The 17,238-nt window shown below is 41.7% G+C and overlaps 1 non-coding gene across 1 annotated transcript; it reads right to left on the bottom strand.

Annotated features, from left to right (window-relative positions):
- Positions 1–12,205: 12,205 nt before the first annotated feature.
- On the bottom strand, positions 12,206–12,329 carry LOC123577602. The gene has a single exon (XR_006701953.1). It is a non-coding gene; the product is annotated as a small nucleolar RNA SNORA64/SNORA10 family (small nucleolar RNA).
- Between the last annotated feature and the right edge of the window lie 4,909 nt (positions 12,330–17,238).

Genomic DNA, 17,238 nt, shown 5'->3' with positions numbered 1-17,238 from the left:
ATCTACCCCATTTCCAAGCCAGTGACTACTTGGAACCAGTTCCGGTAACTAGCTGACCCAAAGACCACAGGACCTCCTCTTTCTTCCTAAATGGTGCTACTTAAAATATCTTCATCTCCTCTTGGAAACTCCCTTACTAAAGTCTGCCATGAAAAAGCTGACTGTGATAAGCAGTAAGCGATCTGGCCCTTTTTCTTACCTTTTCCTGTTTTTCATCCTCTCTGCCCAGCAAATTCTCCTTAACCAAGGAGTCTCCACTTACTGGAATTTATATGCTACCCCACATTCATTCTTTTTTCCTTCTAAATGTAATTTGTGACCCAAAGCTGATTAGTATCTGGATACGGCATTGTCTTTCCATTTGGAAAGAAAAAAGGGCACGTGGAAAATGTATTTTATGAAGTAGCCTTTATTTCAGTCTTTTTATATTTTTCAGGGCGCCTGCATGGCTCAGTTGGTTAAGCATCCAACTTCGGCTTAGGTCATGATCTCACGGTTCATGAGTTCGAGCTCTGTGCTGGGCTGTCAGCTCGGAGCCCACTCCGGATCCTCTGACCCCCTCTCTCTCTACCCCTCCCCTGCTCAGGTGCACTTGCTCTCTCTCTCTCTCTCTCTCTCTCAAATAAACATTTGGGGGGAAAAAAACCTTTTTATATTTTCCTATCAGTAGTAAAAATCATAAAAGAGCTGTTTGCTCACCTGAAGTACAAAAGCAGAAGGAAGTGTCCTTTTCCTTGCCACTACTGAAGGCAATTGGTGCTTGAATGGAAAGGGAAGTAGGTATCTTTAATCTCTGTGATTAAAGGAATGTAAAGTGTTGACCTGAGAGCTGGTGCTTGGCTGGCTGAAAAGTAGTCAAAGCCTATGCTATCAGGCACTAATTAGTTTTACAGTGCTTTCATACTGACCCCCTATCCCTTTTGTGTACTTTCCACCCCCAAGCCCCTGGAGCCATCTGTGGCAACAAGAAGTAGCAAAGGAAAAACCCTGATTCCTTCACTTAGAAGTGTTGCTGACCTCCCAAAACAAAACTGCTTTCCAGAAACACTGCATTTTGCTTGATGGTTCTATTCTGGTGTGTTATCTCAGATCTAATCACCATGTATTTGTATGAGAACTTCTCACTGAAGCACTCAATCTAAATCTTTGAAAAGCTGGGTACTATCTTTACTAACTTTTAAAATAATTTGGATCTGGGGCACCCTGGGTGGCTCAGTTCATTAAGTGTCCAACTTCGGCTCAGGTTATGATCTCTCATTTTGTGAGTTCAAGCCCTGCTTCAGGCTCCATGCAGACAGTGTGAAGCCTGCATGGGATTCTCTCTCCCTCTCCTTCTCTGCCCCTCACTCACTTGCGCGCTCTCTCTCTCTCTCTCTCTCTCTCTCTCTCTCTCTCTCTCAAATAAATTAGGGGCACTTGGCTGGTTCAATCAGTTAAGTGTCTAACTTCAGCTCTGGTTGTGATCTCACTGCTCATGGGTTCGAGTCCCATGTCAGGCTCTGTGCTGACAGTTAGCTGAGAGCCTGGAGCCTGCTTCAGATTCTGTGACTCTCCCTGTTCCTCCCCTACTCATTCTCTCTCTGTCTCTCTCTCTCTCTCTCTCAAATAAACATTAAAATTATTTTTTTTTAAGGTTGACACAGTGGAATAGAGAGCTGATGGATTTAACATCTTGCTGAAAGTGATTTATGGCAACATAATTAGCCTTCATTCTTTTGGTTTTGGCAAGCAAAAAATTTTATTTTTTGAACCTTCATAGACTAGAAAATGTGAAAATGTTTTAAAATACATGTCTTCTAAATGACAAAATCCAGTTTACTTGGGTTCTAAGACTTTCCTTTTGCAGAAAAAAAATATTGTAGTTTAAACCTAAGTAGATAATATATTTTATTAGATTTAAACTACTCTTACAGTGTTTTCTGTATTGACAACTGTGATTATAGTTCAAGTGAAAAGAATAGATTTTTGGTTACTTAATAGATAAAATGATTTCTTTTTGTAAGATCCCAATTTCATGTCAAGCATTTCTGTCATTGACGAAGGCCAGATACAAATGACAAAAGAATCGTGAATAGCACCAGGCCAAAAGTAATTTGATTAAGTAAGGAATAATCTACTTAGGCAGTCTTCATCTTAAAGGTAAATATTTTGTCTATATAGTTTTTTTTAACAATACTTCTTTTTTGTTTTTTAATGTTTATTTATCTTTGAGAGATAGAAACAGAGCATGAGTTGCGGGGAGGAACAGAGAGAGAGGGAGACACAGAATCTGAAGCAGGCTCCAGGCTTTGAGCTGTCAGCACAGAGCCCAATGCGGGGCTCGAACTCACAAACTGGGACATCATGACCTGAGCCAAAGTCCAATGCTTAACTGAGACACCCAGGTGCCCCTATTTGTTCTATATAGTTAGCATTAGATCTTTTTGAATAATCATTAAAATTTTCTTTTATGTAATGAATTCATAAACAGTTCAGGTTTCCATAATGTAGCATAAATACCCATGATTTTGAGGTTTCCTTATATCAATTAAAATGGAAGATTTAAAATTATTTTATTTTTCTATAATGTTTATTTTTGAGAGAGAGAGGGAGACACAGAATTGTAAGTAGGCTCCAGGCTCTGACCTGTCAGCACAGAGCCCAACACAGGGCTCAAACTCAGGAACCGTGAGCATGACCTAAGCCAAAGTCAGATGCTTAACCGACTGAGCCACCCAGGCGCCCCTATTTTACCTTTTATTAAATGTTTATTTCTGAGAGAGTAAGCAAGCATGAGCGGGAGGGGCAGAGAGAGAAAGGAAGAGTTCGAAGCAGGCTCCTTGCTGATCAGAGTTTGAACAGGGTTCGAGCTCACGAACTGTAAGATGGTAACCTGAGGCAAAGTCAGATGCTTAACTGACTGAGCCACCCAGGCACCCCCACTGTGTCAACTTCTAATTTGACTTCCTTTCCTTCCTGACCTATGCCCTGTATTTATTTACTTTAGGCAGCCTTTCAAGAATTTCTCAGATCAGGGTCCTTTCCTTAGGCCCTTCTCATCCTGCCAGTTCCCAATTCTAGAAGCATCCAACACCTGCACACTTTGCTCCCCCCATATTGCTGAGCACTGCTGGGGAGTGTTTTCAGAACTGCCCTTGTAGCCATTGCAAATTAACATGTTAACAGCCTCCATAAGCCCTTTTATTTTTTTTTTTTTATCTATTCCTGATGGAGATTTCACATTGGTCAATCTAATGTCCCCTGCTTCTTCTCCACTCTTTTCCCAGCTAATGTAAGTTCTCCTAACTTTCCTCCTCTCTACTTCTTAAGTCTGTCTCAAATTGTCTTCCTTTCATCTCAAGAAAAGTTGTTTGTACTCATGACATAGGCCAAGCAAGCTGTCCTGTTCTTGATTCTCTCCCTTTCTGCCTCTTGAGGGCCTTATTCAATCCTCTGCCTTAAGATTCAGCCTCAAGGTTATCCATTAGCTCTTTTTTTTTTTTTTAATGTTTATTCACATATTTTGAGAGAGAGAGCAAGGGGGGAAGGGGCAGAGAGACAGGGAGGGAGAGAATTCCAAGCAGAGTCCCACTGAGCCCAATGCAGGGACTTGCACTCACGAACCTCGAGATCATGCCCTGAGCCAAAGTTGGATGCCCAACCGACTGAGCCACCCAGGTGCCCCACCCATTGGCTCTTTCTTAATCTGTGTATTGAGAAGAAGGAAAAGGGGAAGGAAATGTACATATATGAAGTACCTATCAGGTACCAGATGATTTGTTTTTTTTCTTCAAGCACTTGCTGAGCAGAGCCAGACCCTTGAGTATAGGTCAAAGTACATTGTTCTGGGCAGCCGGCCTCTCATTCTTTCTTTTTTATTTCTTTTTTAATTTTTTTTAATGTTTATTTACTTTTGAGGGAGAGAGAGACAGAGCATGAGTGGGGGAGGGGCAGAGAGTGAGGGAGAAACAGAATCTGAAACAAGGTCCAGGCTCTGAGCTGTCAGCACAGAGTCTAACACGGGGCTCAAACACAGGAACCACAAGATCATGACCTGAGCTGAAGTCGGTCGCTTAACTGACTGAGCCACCCAGGCACCCCACTGGCCTCTCATTCTGTATGCACATTTATATGCGTTTAAAGGTTTGGAAACCACTCGTGTATTGTAATAATATACACTCCAACCAGAGTTGTCTTTCTAAAGCATAAATGTGATGGTCATCGCCATGCTTATATTCTCTTTGAATTCTTAGTACCATCACCTATAAATTCCTTGGTATAATACATAAGACTTCCCAAAATTTTATCTCCAACCCACCATAACCATATTTCCTAACAGTTTACTCTTCCATAAAATAGTGCTCATTGTTGCTGACATCATCTATTTTCATTTAATTCATTTAGAAATATTTCCTGAATGTTTATGTGCTAGATCCTTTGCTAGGTTTTGGAGATGTAAGAGTGATAAAGACACTATTCCATAACCCTGTGATTTTTCTGTGATGGAGGCTAGCAAGTAAATAGCCAACTATTAAACAGCATTGTTACTGCTGTAATGGGTGGCACGGCGGGGGGGGGGGGGGGGTAATTGTTTACTTATCTGCCTCTCCCATTGGATTGGAAACTCATTAAGGGCAAGGACTGACATATTCACCCCTGTATTCCCAGAAACACATGATATTTTTTAAATGTTTATTTATTTTGATTGAAAGTGCGAGTGAGTAGGGGAAGGGCAGAGAGAGAGGGTGGGAGAATTCCAAGCAGACTCTGCACTGTCAGCGCCCAGTGTGGGGCTCAAACTTATGAACTGTGAGATCATAACCTGAGCCAAAATCAAGAGTCGGACACTTAACTGACTGAGCCACTCAGGTGCCCTGCACTTAATAAATATTTATGAATGAATAAATATACTTGAAACTAACCCCCCACCTCTCAAGGGTTCCATTAAAATAACATGTGAGTGGGGAGCCTAGGTGGCTCAGTGAAGCATCTGACTCTTGACTTCAGCCCAGGTCATGATCTCACAGTTCCTGAGTTCGAGCCCAGCATCAGACTCTGCACTGATATGGAGCCTGCTTGGGATTCCCTCTCTCTCTCTCTCTCTCTCTCTCACTCTTTCTCTCTCTCTCTCTCTCTCTCTCTCTCTGCTCCTCCCCAGCTCAAAATAAACTTTTAAAAAAAATAACGTATTCATTTGAAAAGATATCATAAGACTCAAATGTTAGCATTTATGTTAATGCAATTCTACCTCGAATTCTTTCTCTAATGACTCTTATTCAATGTTCTGTTCACTTCTGAGAGGATTCTTAGACTGCTCACTGTTTTGTCCATGATTACCATTTTATCCAAAGCCTGACCTCAAATTCAGGTCCTGTAACTGCCTATTCACTTGAGTTTTATGTTGTCACCTTGAAATAATGTAATTAAAACCAACTTATACATCCCTTCCTATCCCTCTACCAATTCAAACAATGGAATGGAACCACTTCTCTCCCTGCCTTTTCTGTCACAATCTTTATTCTTCAAGTGATCCAGGAGTGTGTTTTTGAGTGATTTGCCCACGTCTCCTCTGTCTCTCCAGTCCTCCCAAGTCCTACAGATTTGTCCTTTAAGAGGTCTCTTATCTGACCCGTACTTTGCATTCTCCCTGTCATTAGAACAGGCTTTATTGCCTTACAGATAGGGCTGATATTTGGTGGTAAGAATACACAAAAGGACTCATCACAATGGACCCCACAATAATGTGAATTCAGATATAACCCAATTGGCATTTGGCTCCTTAAACCCCCACCATCTCCAGTTGGCTAACTGCAGACTTTCTCTGGTTATTCCATTAACCTTACAGTAATGCAACCTCACATTTAATGTGGTTGAATATACCAGACCTTAACAAGTGGTAATGGCATGTTTTTACTGTGTACTGGCTGGTAAAAAAAATATTAACAGCACAATAAGCAATAATATTAGTAAAATTTCTATGTTAACCCATTAGTTCAAGTTAATTCTGTAGAATGTTTTGTGACCATTGATCAATGAGCATCTTTTCCTAGAGATGTCTGGGAAACATCTGTAGCACTAGCTGCTGTATTATGTGCATTCTTTATAAAACACTGTATGCGTTAGGAGAATGACCAATTGATTATCCTTGAATTACACTTGTTACCGTATATAGAGAAAGAAAAACACATCTGATTATCTGAGAATTGGTTTAATGAATAATGGCAGATATCTGGACCTCAGTGGGCGAGGTAGTACTAATGATGAGCTGCAAAAGTAATTTGTAAATCTTTCCGAAACTTGTAAGGTCACTTACCAGAAATTGCATTTAAAGTTTAGGTATTTATTTTGGGGGGGGGGGGGCACACAAGTGAGCAAGTGGGGACTGTGGGAGAGAGAGAGAGAATCCCAAGCAGGCTCTGCATGGTCATCACAGAGCCTGATGTGGGGCTCAAACCTACAAACTATGAGATCATGACCCAAGCCAAAGTCAGATGCTCAACCCACTGACCCCTAGAAGTTATAAAATGCGAATAGTTACACACTTGACAAGTAAAAACTTTAAAGAGATTTAGTTGTAATAAATGATACTCTGATGTCAACACTGTATAAGAAAGAAATGATTTATTAAAGCTGACAGATTTGGGTGCCTGGCTGGCTGTTTGTAGAACATGTGACTCTTGATCTTGGGGTTAGGAGTCCAAGCCCCATGTTGGACATAGAGATTTTTTTTTTATTAAAAATTAGGGGTGCTTGGGTGGATCAGTCAGTTAAGCATCTGACTTCAGCTCAAGTTATGATCTTGCCAATTTGTGGGTCTGAGCTACGCAGCAGGCTCTGTGCTGACAGCATGGAGCCTGAAGCCTGCTTCGGATTCTGTGTCTCCCTCTCTCTCTGACTCTCTCTGTCTCGCTCTTTCAAAAATAAACATTAAAAATTCATTTTTTTTTTTTAAGTTTACTTCTTTATTGAGAGAGAGAACAAGCAGGGAGGGTCAGAGAGAGGGGGGTGGACAGAGGATCTAAAGCAGGCTCTGTGCTGCTAGCATGAAGCCCAATGTGGAGCTTGAACCCATGAGCCATGAGATCATGACCTGAACCAATGTACAATACCCAACTGACTGAGCCACTCAGGTGCCCCTAAAAATAATTTTTTTAATGTTTATGTATTTTTGAGAGAGAGACAGAGTGCAAACAGGGAAGGAGCAGGCACCCATTAAAAAAATTTTTTTTAATTAAAATTTTTTTAAAAACCTGACAGATTAAGGCAACCATAGAGAATTGAACATATAAGACTAGGTAAAGGAAACTGAAAATAAAGCAGGTCATTTAAAGAAATAATCATATGTTCTTTGAAACAAAGTAGTAATTCCAAGAGATAAACTCATAGATTTTCCAATAAGTTTTATGAAAATGTATTTGTGCTTTGATAATAGAATTGAATGTGTAGGGGGACCTGGGTGGCTCAGTTGGTTAAGTGTCCGACTTTGGCTCAGATCACAATCTCATGGTTCATGAGTTCAAGCCCCTCATCAGGCTCTGTGCTGACAGCTCAGAGCCTGCAGCCTGTTTCAGATTCTGTGTCTCGATCTCTCACTGCCCCTCCCCTGCTCATGTTCTGTCTCTCTCTCAAAGATAAACATTTAAAAAAAAAAAAGTTAAAAAAATAAAAAATAATTGAATGTGTAATTTATTTTTTTTTAATTTATTGAATCCTAAGCTTGGCCAATTGAAGTTTGTAAAGTTCTGGACTGAAGATGAACAAAAATTAAAGAATAGCATTTGCTAAGTGACTTAGCACTAAATATATAAAATATATACAATTTAGACAGTTTTAGAAGGCTTAGAAAAAAATGGAATATAATTGTCAATAGTTCAGAGGAAACCGAGAGGATTCAGCACCATAAAGAATGTCACTAATACTAAGAAATTCTCAATTCAGGTGTGCCTGGGTGGCTCAGTCGGTTAAGTGGCCGACTTCGGCTCAGGTCATGATCTCGGCTCAGGTCATGATCTCGCGGTTTGTGGGTTCAAGCCCCGTGTCAGGCTCTGTGCTGACAGCTCAGAGCCTGAAGCCTGCTTCAGATTCTGTGGCTCCCTCTCTCTCTGCCCCTCTCCCACTTGCACTCTATCTCTCTTTGTCTCTCAAAAATGAATAAAACATTAAAAAAAATTTAGAAAAGAAATTCTCAATTCATTGATACCACAAGTCACATATGCCTATGAATTTAATGAGGAAGTTGTTGAAAGAATTTATTGCCATTTACTGTGTTATATCATGGCTCCAACAGGGGTAACAATGAGCTACGTGACTGCTACAACAAATGAAAAATCAAACCAATAATTTCCTCCTGGCTTGGAATATATATATGCACAATTCATGTCACCTAACTTGTGTTCTTGGAATCCCTCTCTTATAGCTCATGCTGCACACAACTGCCAAATTAATCTTAATCATTTGCTTTCATTTTATGTCTCTGTTCAAAAATAATATCCTTTTTTTTTTTTTTTTTATTTGAGAGGGAGAGAAAGAGAGTGTGTGCACCAGCAGGGGAGGGGAGGAAAGGGCAGAGAGAGAGAGAATATTAAGTGGGGTCCACGCTCAGTGTGGAGCCCAAGGTGGGGGGCTTGATCCCTCAACCCTGGGATCATGACCTGAACCAAATCCAAGAGTTGGACGCTTAACCAAATGAGCCACCCAGGTGCTCCAAAATTCATATCCATATAGGTCAAACATTTCAGCTTCACAGTCAAAGCTCTCTATAATCAGTTTCTGGACTTGTCTCCCACTATGCCTTTACTTAACCTGAGCCCGTCAATTTCATCCTCCCCCACCTACAAACATTATACACATTTCCACTTTATAATTTTTTTAGTGTTTATTTATTTTTGAGAGAGCACACAAGCGGGAGAGGGGCAGAGAGAGAGGGAGGCCAAGGATCTGAGGCAAGCCCCACACTGACAGCAGAGAGATCAATGTGGGGCTAGAACTCACAAACTGTGAGATCATGACCTGAGCCAAGTCAAGAGTCACACTTAACGGACTGAGCCACTCAGGCGCCCCCACATTCCCACTCTGAAGCCTGTACTCATATGCTTGTATCTGAAATGTTCCTCTGCCACCCATTAAATTTGTTCTATGTCCAAATTCCAACTTAAAGTTGTATTCCCCTGCCAAAAACTTTTTTTCAAGTCAAAATGCCTTTCTGATAAATAATAATAGTAATGATGTAACATGAAGAAATAAACTACTCCCTCCACCCAGATAGAAAACGAGTAAGAGAATGGGCTAAGTATTTAGTAGAGACCTTACAAAGTAAAGCTTAAATGTGGTCTTTGGGTAACTAAGGTAATAAGTAGCCATTAAAAGGCATAGGACTAACTCAATAAAGGGTCTCTTTGTTATTCTCAGCCTACCTGTTGCTCACTGATAGTAAGGGGCTGACTGGAAGCCAACTGGAAAACATTTCTTTAGTAGGAATTTATGACAGTGTTTCTCCAACTTGAATAATGTACCATCTCCTTTAAAAGAAAAACAAAACAAAAGGCAAACCAATGAAAAACAAACAAAAAACTAAATAAAAGAAAAACAATTATCCTGGGCCTCTACTGTTGACCTAGGTTACTTTTGTTATAGTGTTACATATGTAAAACAAAGCATAAACTAGCTATAGGGGAGGCCTTTATTGTTGTTTTTGGAATTCAATCATTTATTTGGGGGTTTTTTGTTTTGTTTTTTTGAGACAGAGCACACACACTAGTGAGTGGGGAAGGGGGCAGAGGGGGGCGGGGGATAACAGAGGATCCAAAGGGGGCTCTGCACTGACAGCAGAGAGCACCATGCAGGGCTCGAACTCACGAATTGCGAGATCATGACCTGAGCCAACGTTGGAGGCTTAACTGACTGAGCCACCCAGGCGTCCCATTGATTTATTTTTAAGTAGGTGTGAAGCCCCAGCAGGGAGCCCAACATAGGGCTTGAACTCACTACTCTGAGATCAAGACCTGAGCTGAGCGGTGTTTGGGTGGCTCAGTTGGTTGACAATCCAACTTCAGCTCAGGTCATGATCTCAGGGTTCATGAGTTCAAGCCCCACATCAGGGTCACCGCTGTCAGCACAGATCCTGTTCCCCTCTCTCTCTACCCCTATCCCACTCACGCTGTCTCTCTCAAAAATAAATTAAAAAAAACAAAAACAAAAACATAAAAAAACAAAAAACCTGAGCTGAGATCAAGAGTCAGGAGCCCAACCGACTGAGCGACCTGGGTACCCCTCAATCCATTTATTTAAATGTATATTGTACATAACTTACAAGTCCTCACTTCTGGCACTCTGCCAGAACTTTTCTGGGAAAGCCACCTCCTTCCTTGATCGTATTTTCTACAGGTAACGTGAAGCCACTGGCCACTGTCTGTGCTTTGATGGTTATAGCTGACAAACACCTGTTTGTTGGTCTCCCTGAGTGCTGGGCAAAGCCAGTGGAGGTCCTGCCAGCAGTGCCTCCGAGGAGGGAGTTAGACACAGAGATAAAACCCTAACAGTTGCACATGGCCACGGCAACCCTCTCCCACCCTAATTCTTCCTCATCATGTTTGTTTCCTTTTGGCAAACTACTGCTCCACAGTTGGATATAGCCAAAGCATCCTGCCTTCCAGTACAGAAGCCAAAGGGTCCCAGGGGGCTGCTATGTCCTTCCTCTTACTGTCCTGCTACGGCCAAAGGGTAATGCATGACCTACTCCTGGCCAGTTGGATTCTGTCTCCGGGGGGATTCTTGAGTGGAAAAAACTGTTGGAATACACTCATCTGGCAGCAGACTCTGACCAAATGACTAAACAGTACTTGCCATTACAGTTCTTTTCTGGTTCTTCTTCTATCTTGGTTATTTGTCCAGAACCTAAACCTCAACCTAGTGCTTCCTTCAAGCAATTCCCTTTGTTCTTTTTTTTTTTTAATGTTTATTTATTTATTTTTGAGAAAGAGTGAGCAGGGGAGAGGCAGAGAGACAGGGAGACAGAGTCCCACGCAGGCTCTGTGCCATCAATGCAGAGCCCCACGTGGGGCTCGAACTCACGAACTGTGAGATGGTGACCTGAGCCAAAACCAAGAGTCCCATGCTTAACCGACGGAGCCACTCAGGCACCCCTCCCTTTGTTCTTAAAGTAAGCTGATATTCAAGCTATAGAAAGAGAAAAACAAGACACCACGTAGCTTAAGAGATTGTACAAGAAATTGCCATTGTGTGAAAAAGCATGGCATAAAAGAAAAATATTTACTAAATTATCCCAAGAGTGGAAGTGAGGAACAGAAACTGGGAAATAGGAGTAACAAGAGAGATTTTTCACTGTACACCCATGTATGACTTTTGACTTTTGAAGCATGTGAATGTATTATCTATTCAAATATTAAAAATCTTACAAGTCATGAAAGCACCAATAAACAAGAAATATTAGCAATAAAATAATTTTTAAAAGCTGGCTACTTACATTAGGTGTTTGGGGAAGACCTCTCTGAGGAAGTAGCATTTAAGCTGAGTTCTGAATGACAAGAAATTAGCCGTACTATATCCTGGTGCAGAGCAATCGAAGCAAAAGGAGTACAAAGGTCTTAAGGTGAGAAAGAGCTTTGTCAATATGTACAAGATAATGCAGGAGCCAGATCACGAAGGACTTTGTAAACCAGAGTAAGGGTTTTAGTTTTTTTAAGATTTTATTTTATTTTATTATTTTTTTAACGAGCTTTAATTCACTTTTTTTTTTAATGTTTATTTATTTTTGAGAGAGAGAGCATGTACGAGTACAAGCAGGGGTGGGCCAGACGGAGAGGGAGACATAGAATCCGAAGCAGGCGCCAGGCTCTGAGCTGTCAGCACAGAGCCCGACGCGGGGCTCAAACCCACAAACTGTGAGATCATGACCTGAGCCAAAGTCAGATGCCTACCAACTGAGCAACCCAGGTGCCCCTCACTGCATTTGTCTAGTATACAACTATGTGGTGGCCATAGCTGGAGCCTGGGTCCTCCACACAGAGACTCTGGTATGGGTCTTTACAAGATGGTCATTGAATTCCTGATAGGGAGACTTGGAGAACACAGTCTCTTTCCAGAGGCCAGGGGTGAGATAGCTGTAGGTCTTGGACATGGCATCAAAAGAGGCCTTGGCTGGAAAAGGGAAAACAGCAGGAGGGGGGGGGGTGGATTCATCTGACACAACGCTCCTGATGCATATAGGAGCGGTTGTAATCCTAGGAACAGAGGCCACTCGGGCTGGTCTGAAGTGCATTAGGAGGGCCTGCCTCTCTCTCTGAAAATATACCAACCGCACACTGAGTATGACTAAGTGGAGTCGAGAGAGGTAAGATTTTATTTTTAAGTGATCTCTACACCCAACATGGGGCTTGAACTTTCAACCCCGGGATCAAGAGTCGCACACATGCTCTAACGACTGAGGCAGCCAGGTGCCTCAGGATGTTAGCTTTTCATCTAAATGCAACTGGGCAGCCAATAGAGGATTTCAAGAAAGGGAGGAACTATAGTTAATTTACATTTATAAAAGACCATTCTGGCATCTGAGTAGATGATGAATTTATAGATGGCTATGAGAGGACATAAGGAGACCCCTGAGAACAGTGTCAGAGTATCCCATGAGAGACAATGGTAGCTAAAACAAGGGTGGGAGCAGGGCACACAGTGCGAAGAGGTCAAGCTGGGGTTAGTTTAAGTGGAATTAACAGGAATTACTGGTGGATAGCACGTAGAGTTAATGAAAAGAGGAATCAAGGATGACCACTGGATTTTTAAAGAAACTGAGTAGATAGCGGTACCATAACTTGGATTTAGGAAGACAGAGGAGGAACAGCATTTTGGGGGGGAAATTAGAGATGCCTATGAGCTATCCTAGAAGAGATGTCAAGAAGGCATTTGCATGCACAAGGCAAGAGAGAGTTCACAGGAGAGATCAAGCAAGGCAGGAAGTTGGAATTGTGTCACTGACATGCAGATGATGTACAGAGCCGTGGGACTGAATGAGCTCACCTAGGCATAGTGGGTTCTGCACTGATCCCTGGACACTCCACTTTTAGGAATATATGTATCTTTTGAAACTGCTTTTTTGATTCACACACCATACAATTCAGTGGGTCTTATTATATTCATGGAGTTATGTAACCATCACCACAACCTAATTTTAGAACATTTTTGCTTCCCTAAAAGAAACCCCATCCGTGTTACGATTCACTCTTCATTTTCCGTCCACTTCACTTCCCAGCCCCCAACCCTGGCCAGCCACAAATCTGTCTTCTGTCTGTAGATTCACCTATCCTGGACATTTCATATAAGTGGAATCATACAATATATTACATAGTTCTTGTGACTGGCTTTGTTCACTTAACATGGTGTTTTCAAGGTTCATCCGTGTTGTATCACAATTTCATTTCTTTGTAAGTCTGAATAACAGTCTATCATATAGATATACCACATGTTGTTTATCCGCTTGTCAATTGATGGGCATTTGGGTAGTTCCTACTTTTTGGCTCTTATGAGTAATGTTGCTAGGAACATTTGCATATAAGTTTTTGTGTGGGTGTATTTTTTCATTTCTTTTGGATAATGTTCCCCCAAAACTCATATTTTGAAGCCTCAACCTCCATTATTTTGTATTTGGAGATAGGGTCTTTATGGAAGTAATTAAGTTGAATGAGGTCATAAGGGTGGGGACCTGATCCAACAGGATTAGTGTCCTTATAAGAAGAGACAGAGAGAACTATTTTCTCTCTTTAGGTCATGTGAGGACACAGTGAGAAGACAGCCATCTGCAAGCCAGGAAAGAGGTTCTCACCAGGAATCAAACTGGCTGGCACCTTAACCTTGGACTTGAGCCTTCAGAACTGTGAGAAAATAAACTGTTGTTTAAGCCACTCAGTTTGTGGTATTTTGTTATAGCAGCTCAAGCCAACAGTGACAGGTAAATCCTAGAAGTGGCATTGCTAACTCATATGGTGACCTTGTTTTACATTTTGAGAAGGGACTATATACTTAAGATATACTCCCTCAGATGTACAAAATGTATACAAAAGTGTATATATGTATATATATATATATATATATATATTTTAATGTTTTTCTTTAGTTTTGAGAGAGAGAGACGGAGTACAAGCAGGGGAGGGGCAGAGAGAGAAGGGAGGCACACAATCCAAAGCAGGCTCCAGGCTCCAAGCTGTCACCACAGAGCCCGATGCAGGGCTTGAACCCATGAACTGTGATATCATGACCTGAGCCAAAGGCGGTCACTTAACCAACTGAGCCACCTAGGCGCCCCTATAAAAGTATATTTATTGCAGCAGCATGTATAATAGAAAAAAGTTGATTAAATCACATTCTGTGATTGAGTGGAGCAAAACTATATACTATAAGGACATAGAGACGTAGATATAGATATTTACAGATACAGATATTAACAAAATACTGTTTTTGAGATACTTGTGTTCTTTCACCTCTATTTTTTCCATCCTTACTTCCAAAAAGGTACTCATGCCATTTTGCACTTTTTCACCTCTGGGAAGTATTATGATTCTAAGACTAAAAGAAATTTCTTGCAAGATACTTCCTTTTCTGAATTAATTTTCCTGAAACCTGAGCCTGTTGATGAGGTCAGTCTAGGTGTCCGGGAAGAAGGGTACGGAAAAAAGGAGCAGTGACTTTCAGGGCAAAGTGAAAAGAAGAGAGGAGAGATTCTGGGAAGGGAGCGAAAACCAGAAGTTCCCATGATTGTGGGTAATGTTCCTGGGGATGAGCAAGACTCAGAGAGGATGGACCAGACAGTAACATCCCCACTCCCTTCCACATGAATTTTTTGAGGACACATTCAATCCACTACCCCAAGGGAAATGCAAAAAAAAATATCCATGCAAAACCTCGTACACAAATGTTCATAGCAACATTCCCATGGCAAGGAAGCAGAAACATGTCAGACTTTGAAGGATCTTTGTCAGCTTTAACAATAAAGCTGTCAACAGTGTCTATGAAGCTTGGAGATGAGACGCCCTCAGGCGCTTCTTAAATCTAAAAGCTGGGAAAGTGGCCCCAAGTCTGCCTGAGATGAATTTTTCTGCTAGTGTTCATTCTTTTTTCAATTTGGGAGAATACTACAAGGAAAGCAAAAGAAATAAAAAGGCTAAAAATATCAAAATAACATTGAGAATGGAAGGGCTCTGTTAGGTGCCTCAGTCAACTTTGGCTCAGGTCATGATCTCACGGCTGCTTGTGAGTTCGAGCCCCGCGTCGGGCTCTGTGCTGACAGCTCAGAGCCTGGAGCCTGCTTTGGATTCTGTGTCTCCTTCTCTCTCTGCCCCTCCCCCCCTTGCACTTCCTCTCTCTCTCTCTCTCTCTCTCTCTCTCTCTCTCTCTCTCTCTCCCCCCCCTTTCTCAAAAATAAATAAACATTAAAAAAATTTTTTTTTAAAAAGGAAGGGCTCTGTTAGTGGATGAGAGATTCCAGAATACAGACAGCAGATTACTGACTGATGAAAGCCGTGCAGATAAAGCCATAGCTAAATATATGCAGAGAAGTGGTTGTGGCTGACACAGGATCCAACAGGCTCAGTAAAGCCATATGCAGAATAATGCCCCCACCAAAGATGTCCATGTCCTCATCCCCAGAACTGTAAATATGGTAGGTATATGGCAAAGGGCACGAAGGCTGCAGACGAAATTAAGTTGCTAATCAGATGACCCTAAAACAGGGAGATTATCCTGAATTGTCCAGGTGGACCAATGTAATTTCAAGAATTTTTCTAAGTGGAAGAAGGAGGCAGAAGGGGAGAGTCAAAGAAAATGTGAGACTACAAACAAAGTCAGAGTGATGTGGAATGGACTCAACCCACCATTTCTGACTGTGTAGATGGAGGAAGGGGACCATGAGCCATGGAATACAGGTGGCCCCTAGAAACCAGAAAAGGCAAGGAAACAGATTCTTGCCTGGAGCCTCCAGATAGCAACACAGCCCTGCTGACACCTTGCTTTTAGCCCAGTGAGAAGTGTTGTACTCCTTCAGACCCATAAGATAATAAATATATGTTGTTTTAAGCCACTAAGATTGTGATAATCTGTTAGAGCAGCAATAGGAAACTAACTAGAACAGTGCTATACTTGTCAACACAGAGGTTTGAAGGGATAAATATGGATGAAAACAGAAATTAATTGATGGTCTGTAAACAAAAGGATGAACACCCCCCACCCCTGCCACTACCTCCTTCTTTTTTTTTTTAATTTTTTTTTTTCAATGTTTATTTATTTTCGGGACAGAGAGAGACAGAGCATGAACGGGGGAGGGGCAGAGAGAGAGGGAGACACAGAATCGGAAACAGGCTCCAGGCTCTGAGCCATCAGCCCAGAGCCTGACGCGGGGCTCGAACTCACGGACCACGAGATCGTGACCTGGCTGAAGTCGGACGCTTAACTGACTGCGCCACCCAGGCGCCCCACCACTACCTCCTTCTTGTGCCCAGTAGGGAAACTAAATCATCATTGCCAGGTATATGTCCTTAAGCAAAAGAGGAAGACATCTTTAGAGAACTAGAGGTCAGTTTCCGGGATGAATTTGGGCAACTAGCAGAGGTGCTGGTGTCAAAGAGCCACACTCTTCTACTGGGCATTTGAGAGCCTTCCGGAAATTTGATGGCTGTTCCCTTCCCATTCACATGACAATGTGACTTACCATCAGGCAGCCCTGATCACGGGAGCTGAGCTCCCATTTAGCGTTTCTACTGCCTCATTCTGTAATATAAATGGACAGCTGGAAACTCCCACATTTTTGGAGTACCTGCTGTATAACAGAGAAAACCGAGGTTAAAAAAGAAGCAACAACAAAACAAGAAAATATAGAAAAATTTAACTTAGACGGGACAGGAATAATTAAGGGAACACAGAAAACCTTAAAATAAGACAAACCATAACCTTAAATAGTATCATTGGAGAGATTTGAGAAGATATCGTATTGAATCTATGCCTAATGTTTACCTACCCAGAAATCATTTCCTTGCTTTTTTCTTGTGGTAAGAACCTTGATACTTTCTCCCTTTTCATGGCCATGTGCTTCCAGGGAGGCAGAATTCTCTCTTCCTCTGAGGCAGTCAGACTTTTTTCTCTAAAGGCCTTCAAGTGATGGGATGAGGCCCACCCACATTACGGAAGGCAATCTGGTTTGCGCAAAGTGTACTGATTCAACTGTTTATCTCATCTAAAACACTCCTTCACAGCAATATCTAG

The sequence above is a fragment of the Leopardus geoffroyi genome, chromosome D2, assembly GCF_018350155.1.
Source record: "Leopardus geoffroyi isolate Oge1 chromosome D2, O.geoffroyi_Oge1_pat1.0, whole genome shotgun sequence".
NCBI lineage: Eukaryota > Metazoa > Chordata > Mammalia > Carnivora > Felidae > Leopardus > Leopardus geoffroyi.
The sequence above is the reverse complement of the archived record's forward strand: the minus strand, read 5'-3'. Positions and strand labels throughout refer to the sequence as shown.